Source organism: Acinonyx jubatus, chromosome A3 (assembly GCF_027475565.1).
Source record: "Acinonyx jubatus isolate Ajub_Pintada_27869175 chromosome A3, VMU_Ajub_asm_v1.0, whole genome shotgun sequence".
NCBI lineage: Eukaryota > Metazoa > Chordata > Mammalia > Carnivora > Felidae > Acinonyx > Acinonyx jubatus.
The window spans coordinates 14,265,439-14,277,735 of record NC_069388.1 but is presented as its reverse complement, the minus strand read 5'-3'; the positions used below and the strand labels follow the sequence as shown (position 1 = coordinate 14,277,735).

The 12,297-nt window shown below is 60.4% G+C and overlaps 1 protein-coding gene across 1 annotated transcript in view; it reads right to left on the bottom strand.

Moving 5' to 3' along the window:
* The window catches only part of CDH22 (cadherin 22), a 120,735-nt gene extending 115,854 nt beyond the window's left edge, over positions 1-4,881 (bottom strand). The window contains exon 1 of the mRNA XM_053199878.1: positions 4,562-4,881. The gene's annotated coding sequence lies outside the window, so the exon portion shown is untranslated. The remainder of the gene's footprint in view (positions 1-4,561) is intronic.
* Between the last annotated feature and the right edge of the window lie 7,416 nt (positions 4,882-12,297).

Here is a 12,297-nt window from a genome sequence, read left to right as displayed (position 1 = left end):
GTAGGAGATAAAGGAGGGTGCAGACAGATTACAAGGACCTTGAATGTCACGGTGCAGAGTCTGGACTTAATTCAGTAGGCGATGGGGAGCCATGGAAGGGTTTTAATCAAACAAGTGACACGAACCCACCTGCGTTAGAGAAAGATCGCTCTGGCTGCAGCCGGAATTGCAGATCAGAGGCTGGGAGGCCAGGGAGGAGGCTGCCGCAAGAGTTCAGGCAGAGCCAGTGAGGTCTGGGTCAGAGCAGGGATCGCGGGATGCACGGAAGGGGAGGAAGGGCAGAGACCAGAGTGCAGTGAAGCTACGGGCACGTGGCGCATGTTCTGATGCCCCGGCCGCACGCAGGGACCGGGCAGTCCCTTGAAGGATCCTGAGGTCAGAGGCAGATCCTGACGATTCTGACAGAATTCCACTCTCCTCCAGGGGTGACAACGCCTGCAGGGGCGCAGGCAGGCAAAGTTACCCGCCGAGGAACAACCGTTCGGCCCCGAGGGGACCAAGACCACAAGTCAGGGGACCTAGTAACAATACTGCCTCGTTTATGGAGGATCCGGTGTGCCAGGCCCTGCCCGAGGTCTGTACACACGCATATTTCCTCTTCGTAACAACCCACGAGGCAGGCATGACTGTTTTTCTCCATCTCACAGGGAAGGAAACAGGCTCCGAGAGGCAAAGTAATTTGCCCAAAGTCGCACAGCCAGAAAGTCACAAATCCAGGCTGGTCTGCCTCCCGTGGCCATGCTCTTAACCCGTTACTTTATCTTGCACAATGGAGGGAGCTGGTAGCCAGTGGATGACTGGAGGCTGGTGGGTCTGATGAGGAAGCAAGAAGTTCCCAGCCTACTTGAACGTGATAGCACGAAGCGACCTGCTGATGAGGCATGTGTTCAGACCCGGACTCACATATTCAGAAAGGTGTGTCCCCATCGTGAGAGGACTGGGCTAAGGAGTGAGTTGTGCTTAACCTCCCGTTGGGCCGCCTTAGTGAGAATTAAAGAAAGGCATCTTCCTCTGGGGGCATGTAGCCTTACAGGCCCATGGCTGGTTAGGATAGGAAGGCTTTCTTGCAAATTAGGGAAAGATGTCCCTTTCTCCAGGAGGACATAGTCTGCCTTTAAGGCACCTGATTTGTTGAGTGGAGCTTACAATGGATTTCCACCCCTATTCTCCTCCTGCATTGAGTGCCCTGGGACAGTCAACAACCTGCCCAACCGTACACGACAGCTACGCCTCCAACCACTCTGTCCTGTATCCATGTTCCAGCAGCCACTCTGTATCATCCTCAATGAGAAACACTCCCTCCGGCAGATACATAGAGCTTGTCAGTCCTTGCCTCCTCCGTGGGAGAAAAGACAAAGTCTGATTATACCCACTGCCCTGAAAAAGTTGAGGTCAGAGACTGTCCTCATGGTGAAAAAAACCAACCAACCAACCAACCCACAACACAAGGCTTTCTTTACAGAGGCTTGTATCAAAACACAAGATTCCAGGAAGCAAAGCCTCTGCTCAAGAGCTCCATCTTAAGGGCACTGTGAGGTGTCCAGGGAGGTAGAGGATATGCCCACCCTCACTGGGAACACGAGGCTTCTCTTCCTGAGCCTGGCCTGAGGCCTGGGTCTTCTCTCAGCCTGGCAGGAGTACATTCTGTCTTGTCCCTGATCCCTAGCGCCCTCTTTGGGTGAACTCTGGGGCAGGATGGGGAAGCCCCCAGTCCAAGCCACCTCCTTAGGGTCTCCTCTTTCCCAAGAACCACCTGCCTCTCTCCTCAGCTCCCACCCCTTCCCAGGCCCCGCTGAGAGCCGGCTGCGGCCCGAGTTATATAAACAGAAATCATTCTCTCTCTCTCTTTGAATACCTGAGGCTGCATTTCCGAATGAAGCTTCCTAATGGAAGAAAAAAGAGGGGAAAAAAAAAGAAGAGAGAGAGGGCAGGAAATTTAATTGGCTGACTCCTATCACCCATGTGGTAGTTTGGTTGCTCCAAACTTTGCTAACCGGGTGAGACAGGCCCTCCTGGGGTCTCTGCCCACCCCCACCCCCCCAGAGCTTTGTGATTCAGTGCTTCTGCAGAGGCCTCTGGAAAAGCAGAGAAATGACAAGGGGATCGGAAGTCCTGCCTCTAGGCACATTATTCCAGACCACCAGAACCCACCTGAAATCACACACTTTCTATCCAAGGGCTGTGACTTGCCTGGGGCCACAGGGCTCCTTTAGGGAGGGAGCTATGCCCTCCTCCCGTGTCTGCTGTTAGGCTTCTCCCCCAAAGGCATTTATTTCAACAGCTTTCCCTGGGCACTGGGGGTCTAACTTTAACATCTCTTACATTTAAGCGGGTATCTTCTTGTTCTGCTTGCAATTCAAAGGCAAGAAACTGCTCCATTCACCGCCCCCCTTCCAAAGACCTGCCCTAAATATAAGATAAGCTGGTGAGGCCTGGAAGTCAGGATTCCTGGGTCCTCATTCTGGCTCTGGATGGAGCTTGCTGTATGACCCAGGCCTCTGTCTGCAACACTTTGAAATGGGAAAGAGGGGGGCCCAGGTGGCTGCTAAAGTGCTCACAGTCAGGAATAGAGGAAGGTGGGGGTTTCTCATCTCCAGGAGTCAGCTGAGAGGGCCCCCGAGTAGGGGCAGCTGCCCCTTGGCTGAGAGAGACCTGGCTGGCTTTGCAAAGTACCTTCCCCAGAGGCACTGGCAGGGATGGTCTCAGAAGGGCATACAGACATGCTCAGGAAGCAGCGTTTAAATGTTGACAATGGCCTTCCCTTACAGAAGGAATGGAAGAGGGGCATCCCAGACACCGGGGAAGGGGGAAGGGTAGGGGTGGAGCGGAGAGGTAGCTGGGGCAGGTGGGGGGGGGGTACCTAAGAGGTGACCACCACAGAGAAAAACTGGGGCATGCAGGTTGGAAGACGGGCCGAAGAGATGGTCACAGATGAGCAAAGACCAAGGATGACATTATAGGTGTAGAGGCCAAGTTCCAAAAAGGGCTATAGAATAGGGGTAATTAGGGGGACAGAGTGAGCACTGATGGACAAGTATAGGGGGTACTAATGAGGAACAGAGGGGCACGACGGTTAGGGAGGAGTCTATGGGTTCCAAGGCCATGGCCATGCTGATATCAGGCAGTGGCACTGAACACAGAGGGAGAGGATGAGATCCAGAGCCCCGCAGGAAGGGCCAACAGAGGGCTGGCAGCAGGCAACGTCCTCAAATGAGCCTCTGCCTGTGCTGTGCACCTTGGCCGGCCCCAGGGACCCAGAGAGAGCTGGCATCAGACCCAAGGAAAACGGAGTTGGCATGCGCAACCTCTGGCCAGGCCTGGAGGGGTGGGAGGGAAGACTGCGAAGGAAGAATCCTCCCCAGAAGCACGAGCGTTGGAAGCCTTGGCAGGCTTCAAACTGCGGCTTCTCTGCCCGCCACCAGGGGGTGCCCCTGCAGCTCGGGGAGACCTCGGGGGACACCGGGTTAGCTCCTCCCGCCGCAGCCGGGCATGGAGGTCTCCAGCCGCGCCCGGGCTGGGGCAGGGGCCCGAGAGTGCCAGAGAAGAGGAAGAGGGGAGGTCAAGTCTCGAGGCACTAGCGAGACGGGTCCGGGCCGTGCCCACCGCGGGCCGCCGGGCACCCAGCGCACCCACACAATCCACAACTCCCCCCGCAGCGCCCGGCCCCCGAGGGTCAGTCCCAGTGGCGCTCCCTTTGGACGTGAGGCCGTCGGGCTCTATCTTTCTCCCACGGAGGGGGCAGTGTTCCCAGAGCCGGGTCCTAGGGAAGAGGGCAGCGCTGTCCCTCGCTCACGGCCGGTCCGCGGGCCGGTCCGACGGCCCGAGGGCAGCGGGGTCGCGCTGCTGCGGCCCGCGGGGGTCCCCTTGGGCCGGCTGCCCCCTCCCCACGAGGTGGCCGCAGCCGTGCGTGTCGCCGCGCCTCGAGTCCGCCTCTGGGCGCCCCCGGACGCGGCACGACCTCGCGCGCGCACACACACACACGCACACACACACACACGCACACACACACACACACCGCGCGCTCACGCTCGTGCCGTGCGGTATTTCCCGGCCTCGAACCCCGCCTCTGGGAGGGGCCCGGCAGCCGAGCCCCCGCGGCAGGGGGTGGGGGCGCGGGGAACGCCTGGGTCCCGCCCCCCCCCACCCCGGGTAGAGACCCCGCGCCCCCTCCGCAGCCCCTCTCGGCGCGTCCGCTCGGCCCCCGGCGCTGACAGCCAGCCCGAGGCCCGCGGGGGTCCCCGCGGCTCCCGGCGCGCGGCGGGAGGGGCGCGGGGCGGAGTGGGGGGAGACGGGGGGCCGCGGGCTCCGGGCCGAGAGGCGGCTCGGCTCCGCGCCGGGGAAAGTTTGGACGTGGGAAACTCCCTCCCGCCCGCCCCGCCGAGAGGAGGGGGCGCGCGGGGGCCGGGCGCGGGCACCCGGGCTCCCCGGGCGGCGGGAGGCTCGCCCCCCGCGCCGCCCGCCCGGCCGCTCTCCCGCCGGCCGGGGGGTGCTCCCTCCCGGCCGGGCAGCCTCCCCTCGGCGGCGATCCGGCCGCCCCTCCCGCGGCACCCCGCGCCCTTACCTCGGGGAGCGGCCCGGGGCTGCCCCCGGTCCTGCCGCCTCGGGACGCTGCGTGGGGCGGGCGAGCCGGCGCCGGCGGGCGGGCGAGTCCGGAGCCCGGCGGCCGCCCGGAGGAGCCGGAGGGAGAGCGGGCGCGAGAGGGGGAGCCGCGGCGGCGTGTGCGCGCGTGTGTGTGTGTGTGTGTGTGAGCGAGAGAGCGAGGGAGCGAGGGAGTGAGCGAGCGGGAGCGAGGGAGTGTGCGTGTCTGACTAGGGGGGAAGTGTGCAAGGGACGGATCCCTTCCTTCCTCCCGCAGCCTCTGGTGGAGACTCGGAGAATGCAGCGCCCGCCGGGCAGGAGCGCCGCGCCGCAGGCGGCCGCCGGGCCCGGACCCCGCAGCCCGGGAGCCCCGGCCCCCGCCCCCAACCCCCCACCCGCCCCCCCACCCGCCCCGGTCGCGCCCCTCCCCCGCCGGGAGGGGCCGGCCTCTCCAGCGCCGGGGCGGCCCAGACCCAGGAAACCCCCGGGGGGCGGCGCCCCTCCTTCCTTCAGAGCCAGATCCGCGCGAAGGGAGCGCCCCCAGGAGGGGGACCGTCTCCCTCCCCGCCTGGCGGCTCCAGGGAGGCCCCGGTTTGAGACCCGACCCTTCGCCACCACCTGACTTTCCTGCGTCTAGGGTTCCCCACTTCCCTCCCACTCCTCTGGGAGCCCGGCTTCAGAGGAGAGGGGGCGCAGGCGAGTGTGGGGCCTGGAGGCTTCTCCAGGGGCCGCCCTGGCTGGCCGCCCAGAAGGGCCCCTGCACCGAGCTGCCGGTTTCAGATGCAACCACGGCGCTTTGAGGTGGACAGAGGCCGGGGTCCAGTCCCCGAGGAGGTGCTAGGTCACCTGTCCCAGGAAGTGCACTGAGGCTTTTCGTCTCGGGGTGGGTGGGGGCATGCCGGACATCCCTGCAACCAACAAAGTAAGCAGGCAAGACGGCCCGGTCCTAAGTTTGGCGCCCCCTTGGCCCCCAGAGTCCCCGCATCACCACCCCCACCTTCCCTGCTGACCAGGAACACCAATTCAGTCCTCCGCGGCCTGAGGCCCTTCCTGCCCCGCCCAGCTTCTTTCTCCAGGCTGCAAGGGCTCCCCCTTCGGTCCCATCTCTCTAAGGTGCAGCCTCATTGAAGAGACCCCCACCCCCACCCCACCCCACCCCTTAGTTCTCAGTTTGAACTTGTTTCAGTAGGAGGTAGGCTAGGACCAGGGACTTCCGGCAGACCCACCTTGTGTCTTGGGTGGGGGGACCCCTAAGGGCCGTTGGATAGGTGGGTGAAGGGTAAGGGGGGGACATGACCACCATCTACCTCTGTCCTGCCACGTGGTCACTGACCAGACACATAAGATGTCTCATCAGCTGCTGAAGTTCCAGGCAAAGAGGGAGCAGGACCGGCCAGCCCCCCACCCCCACCCCCCTGGGTCCCAGCACCCCAGGCTCCACCTCACTCCCATCCTCCTCCCATCCCCACTCTCTTCCCTAATTTTCATCTCCCTCTCCTCGCCTCTTCCCTGGTGACTGGAATCTCCTCTCCCTCTGGCTACCCCTCCCTCTAAACTCCAGCACACTTTTATTTATTTTGAGATTTATTCTCCTTCGTGCCAGCCTGTTCCCTCCCCTAAGTCCTTCTCTCCGTTTATTCCCCTTCATTGATCTCTCCCAGCCCTGCTTTGTTTGGCTCTCCTTCTCTCCGTCTCTCTCCCCTCTATTCTTAGCCTCCACTCTTTCATGCTTTCAGAGACCGGAGGCCGGCCCCTTCCAGATGCATTTCCTCACTTTCCGTTCTCTTTCCCCTCCAACTCGGTTTTACCATTTGCTTCAGCTGTCCTTTCTCCCTCCCTCCCCCTCTGGCCCCTGCCTGGGGTGCATGTGCGCTCGTCCAGGGTGTCAGACCTACTGAATCGTCAGCAAGTTGTTCTGGGCTGGGACACTGTTGCTTTCACATCTGCATACACACAGTAGGTGCTCAATAAATACTCACACACCTTTCCTTTGATCTCTCTCTCTTGTCTTCTCCCCAACTCGTGATTAGATCTCTCACAGCTTTCCCTCTCTCGGAGAGGCCCCTTCTTCTCAGACTCACTTCCACCGCCAACCTGAGTGCCCACACCACACCGTGCCGGGCACCATGTGAGGCCCTGGGCACACATTGGGGTCAGCGTCAGCGATTACTGAACCCTTGCTGTGGGCCATGATTTTGCCGTTAGGTCCTCACAGTGGATTCCAGTACGAGCCCTCCTTTACGAGTGAGGAAACTGAGGGAAATTAAGGCACGGAGAAGCTCGAAAAGTTGCCCAAGGTCACACAAGTAGTTTGTGGCCGAGGCCGGGTTCAAACTGAGGCAGGTTGGGGCCCGAGGCCTGCAATGAACTGGCACTATTAACGTTTGGGGTCAGGAAAATTCTTCGTGGTGGGGGCTGTCCTGTGCATGGTCCGGAGTTTCGTGGCGTCTCTGGCCTCTACCCACTAGACGCCAGTGGTGTGCCCCTCCCCCTCGTGGCAACCCAAACTGTGTCCGGACATTGTCAAATGTGCCCTGAGGGCAAAATTCCTCCTAGTTGAGGGCCACTGCTCTAGTCTGATCACCTTAAGAGCAGGGCCAGCTCCAGGGCACTTGGAGAATCAGAACAGGTGGGGGGGGTGGCGGTTGGATGCAGGGGTGGGGTCAGGCCGCTGTCAGCCTTGTCCACACTTGCTCACAGGCCTCACTTCTCTGTCCTCACCTCAGCCTGCGTCTGTCTCCTTGTTCATCTATGTCTGTCTGCTGTCTTCTTACGTGCTGACCACCGTCTCCCCCCTTCTCAGCACCCTCCACCTCGGTCTCTGTCCCCTTCCTCCAACAGCCTTCTTTTCTGGGTCTTTCTGACTCTTTCTGTCTCCTTATTGGTCTTTTTCTACCTGTCCCTCTATTCTCTCTGGCTGTTTTTCCTTTCTCTCTCTCTCTCTTTCTCTCTCTCCTCCCTGCCCCCCCCCCCCCCCCAGCCTTGGCTCTCTGTGTGTCTTTCTCCATCTCTTTCCTTCGCTTTCTGATCACCTCGGCCCCTCAGCCTCTGTCTCCCCTTTGCTGGGCCTGCTGTGGCTCTTTCCCTCCCCATCCTCCTCTCCCAGCCCTCTGCTCTCTCATTCAGCCCCTTCTCTTTCCTTCCTTCTCTCCCTCACTCCTAACCCCCCCCTCCTTTCCTTCTTCCTTCCCTCCCTTCTTCCCTTCCCATCTCCCTTCTTCCTTAGTCCCCTGCCCTCCCTCCTCCCCCTCCTCCCCCTCCCTCCTCCTCCCCCTCCCCTTTGTCTGTGGGAGCTGGAAGTTAAAAGCTTTTCCGAACTTGCTCTCTAGTCGCTGTTCCCGGCGCCTTTCATCTCGCCAGCACATTTGTAAAACTGCGCAGACTGAAGGGCCGTGACATGAACAACCAAAGAAATGTCAGTGCGGGGACTGGGACCGCCTGCCCGCCGGGGACGGTGTGTGTGGGGGGGGCCTGCAGTCAGGGCGCACCCCAGCTCTGCCCGGGAAGGGACGGGGACCGGGATGGGATTGGAGGGCCCCCTGCCCCCCCTTCGAGCCCCCCCCCCCCCCCCCGCATTCCGCGCCTCTGCGGAGCCGGCTTCCAGGCGGAGGGGGGGCGGCACACCCTGTGGGGGGGGGGAGCCCTGCGGGGCCGTCGCCACCGCCACCGCCGCGCTTAGACACCTCGCCGTGTTCACCGCGCAGCCAGGTTGTCTGGGTTCAAATCCCGTCACCCCACTCACCAGCGGGGTCGCCCTGGGCAAGTGAGTTCGCCTCTCCACGGCTCAGCATCCTCCTCGCCGCTCCGGCAAAGGGCCGGGTGAAGCCTGCACGAGCAGATCCGTGTCAGACACTTAGAGCAAGTGTTTGCTGTAATTAATAACAGCTAGCGGGATTATTAGCGCCCTGCTCCGGATGGGGAGACCCAGGGTTAGAGGGGGAAGTGACTAGGCAGAGGACTCAGAACAAGCGTGGGGCCCTCTCCCCCTTTCTCCTCAAGGGAATGGGCCCCCGAGGCTGGAACACAGCTCCCGGAGTTAAGGACTCAGTCTGTTTTGTTGACTGTATCCTGTGGATACAGCACATAGTAGATGTTCAATAAATACTTGTTGCATGAATGACGGAGGGAAGGAAGGAAGGGATGACTGGAAAGGTGCTGAAGCCAGAAAATTGAAAGGCTGCTCTGTGTGCAGGGGCGCGGTGGGTTGAGGTGGAAGGAGGGGCCCAGAGCCGAGGGCTTGTCCATCTGGGACCCAAGCTGCGGCAGCATGGAGGGCTGCGGACACAGCCCCAGGCCCGGAGCCCAGTTTCACACTGGGAGTGTTCCGGCTGCCCCAACGGGCCCAGCCCTCTGTCTCTGCTGGCACCCCAGCTCCCCGACCCCTCAGCCTGGGACTAGGCCCCCACCCTCTGCCTCCCCCACCACACTCTGTCCCTCTTGTGTCTCTCTCTGGACCCAGATCCAAAGGCAGGGCAACCCACAGCGGGGGTGGGGGGGCGGCGGCGGAAGGCGTGTCTCCCTTCTTCTCCCTTCCTTTCAGCCCCAGGAAACCTCCGCAGCCCTGAGGCCTCGCGCTGCAGGTAGCTGCGGGAGATGGAAATAGGGCTCCTGAGCTTTCAAGCTTTCCCGAAAGGCCCTAAAGACACATGGAGGGCAGACCAGGGCCTGGGTACCTGGACCACCCCTCCTGAACCCCCTTCCCTGGGTGGGGGGAAAGCGAGACAGCCCCCGCCACACACGGCCCACCCCCAACACTTCAAACATTGCCTCTCCCTGAATTATTCACCTGCCTCTCCCCAGGGCTGCCGCAGAGCGCCCAGCCCAGGTGCTGAGGAGGAAAAAAGCAGGAAGGCCCATTAAATTTAAACACCGCTGAGGATTGTCAGATGTGAGGTTCTATTCCTGGCCTGGAGAAGAGCAGCCAGCAGGAGGGGAAGGGGGATCAGCAGGGAGCCGTGGCAGGGAGAGACCCACCATGGGGTGACTGACTGGCTGAGCACCAGTAGGAAAGGGCAGAGAAGCTGGAGAACCTGGGCCTTCCCTCACCTCCAGGCCCTCATCCAGGAGGTCGACCTTGGCATACTCACCTGGTTCTGAGAAGACGAGGGGACCCATCTCCAAATGGCTTCTCTGCGGTTGCCTGAAGGCCCAACGTTATTGCTTCAGCAGGAGGAGTGGGGCGGGGCCTCTCTGGCTTCATCTGCGCTATTTCCTTTTTGTACCCTACATCCCGGATTTGCCACTTTTCCTTATCATACCCTGAGCTTTCATCGTGCCTCTCCTGCCCCCTTGGAGATCTCTTTTTGCCTTCGTCTTGCTGGAAAACTCCTATTTACCCTTCAAAACCCGGCGTAAGTACCGCCCCACTTCTCTCCCACCTCTGCACGCCATTGGACCTGCAGTTGCTTCCCTCTTCCCACCTCACGTGGGTGCCAGAGTCCGTGGCTCTCAGGCCTGACGGGGCCATCATGGATCATGACCCCCTCCGAAGCAGCAACCCCGGGGGACCTAGTTGCCCTGAGATCTCTTCCCAGGCCTGGCTCTGGCCCCAACTCTCTCTGTGTTTGAGGGCGAGTCCTCGGCTCTCCCTTGGCCTTGGTTTTCTATTCTGTAAAATAGAGGAGTAGCGGGGATAAGGTCACGGTGACCTCGGGGCCTTCCGGTGATTCGAGCCCAGAACTCTCTGCTGTACACACACTTTTTCAAACCATTTCTCATTCTTCCCTCCTCTGGATGCTGTCTGGCCAGCTTCCTTGTTGATACTCGAAGCCGTGCTGTGCTGGGGCTGGCATGTGCTGGCTCAGCAAAGCCAATTGTGAGGGTTTTCAGGAATTTCGCGAGCCAGTCTTGCAAACCCTTGAAATTGGCCACGTCCACAGTCTTTACACCACGAAAATTGGCAAACACTACAAATCAGGGCTTCCCCTGCCGTCTTCCCCTACAGGCAGTTTGCGCCTTGAAAGCTGCCATCCCACCTCCAAGCTTATCCCTGTGGTTTCCCCTGAGAAGCCCCTGCCCCATCCCTGGCTACTGATTATTTCCCCGGGGTTCAGGCTCCAACGCCCACGCCAATCTTCTAGCTGTCACCTCCTCCCTGAGTGCCCCCCCCCACTTTTTTAAAGTTTTTATTTAAGTAATCTCTACAGCCCCCCCACGGGGCTCGAACTCATAACCCTGAGATCAAGAGTTTCATGCTCTTCTGAATGAGCCAGCTAGGCACCCCTCTGAATGCTTATTTTTCTAGATTTTTTCAAGTTTATTTATTTATTTTGAGAGAGAGGGAGAGAGAGCGTGGGCGCGCGCGCGCGCACACACACACACACACACACACACACACACACACACACGTGAATGGGGGAAGGGCAGAGAGAGAGAATCCCAAGCAGGCTCTGCAACTGTGAACACGGAGCCTGATGTGGGTCTCAAACTCACGAACCATGAGATCGTGACCTGAGCCAAAACCTAGAGTTGTACGCTTAACGCACCGAGCCACCCAGGCGCCCCTTGGTTTATCTTGTCAGCTCTTGGCCCTTCCTGACACACTTGTATGTTACCTCGTCCTTCAGCTCATTCTTCCCCCTAGACTGTAAGGTCGGTGAGGGCAGGGGGCTTGTCTGCCCTGGTCCCGGGACCCGCTCACCTCCTAGAGCAGCACCTGGCACACAGCAGGTACTCGATCATTGCATTGAATCGATGATTGTATGACCTTGGGCAAGGCAAGCGGTGCGTCCGTGTTTCCGTTTCTCCAACACCCCACCTGGGAGAATTCTCGCGAGGTGTGTATTCCTCAGCTGCCTTAGATCTCAGAGAGGAGCCTGGTCCCCACTGCTCCCCCACTAACCCATTGTGTCGCCTTGGGCAAGTCCCAACCCCGCCCCCAACCTCGGTTTTGCCTCCATCTCTGGGGTCCTGCAGGATGGCAAGCTGATGGGCTGCGTGAGGTCTCAGGTGAGGTCTCAGGTCAGTCTCCGGGGCCCCGTCTGCTCCTTCCCATCCCATTCTCACCTCCTGTATTACCCGCCCCCCCCAGATATTTATTGAGCATTTACTATGTGCCTCTGTGCCGGGCAGAAAATACAGCAGTGAGCAAGCACATACCCTCGTCCTCATGGACTCTCATTCCAGTCGGAAGGGCAATAAACAAGACAAATGAGTGAGAGAAATAGCATGGCGGATGGTGATCGTGCCAAGGGGACCTGAAGCGGGAGAGGGTCACAGGGAGTCCTGAGGAGGGGGCTCCCCTCTTGGGAAGGGGGGTCAGGAAAAGACCTCACCACTAGGTGAGGTGTGTGAATAAAAACACAAAGGAGGTGGCTGCTTAGGGAGAGAGACTTGTTTAGGAAACGGCGAGTGCAAGAGCCAGGGGCAGGGGAAGGCCTGGAAGAAGCCGGGAGCCCCGGTGAGCCCAGGCCAGTGGGGGAGGACAGAAAGTGATGATGGCTGCTTCTCCGGCTTCCTCCCTGCCCCCCTCCCTCGTTGGAAAGACGGTCCCAAAGTTTGTGACAGGTGCCCCCCTGGGCCCCTCCCCAGCAAGTGGGGAGCCCGGCCACGCGCGCCCCGCAGCTTTTGGATCAGTCATCTATCTCCTGGAGCCTGGAGTTTCCTGGAGCCGGGCACTTCCTCCCCATTCAGCCCCGCTCCCCTGAGTGGCAGAGACAGGTGTGAGGAATTAGCTGTGGGGACTGATGCCGTGACAGGAACCGGCACAAAAGAAGAGGA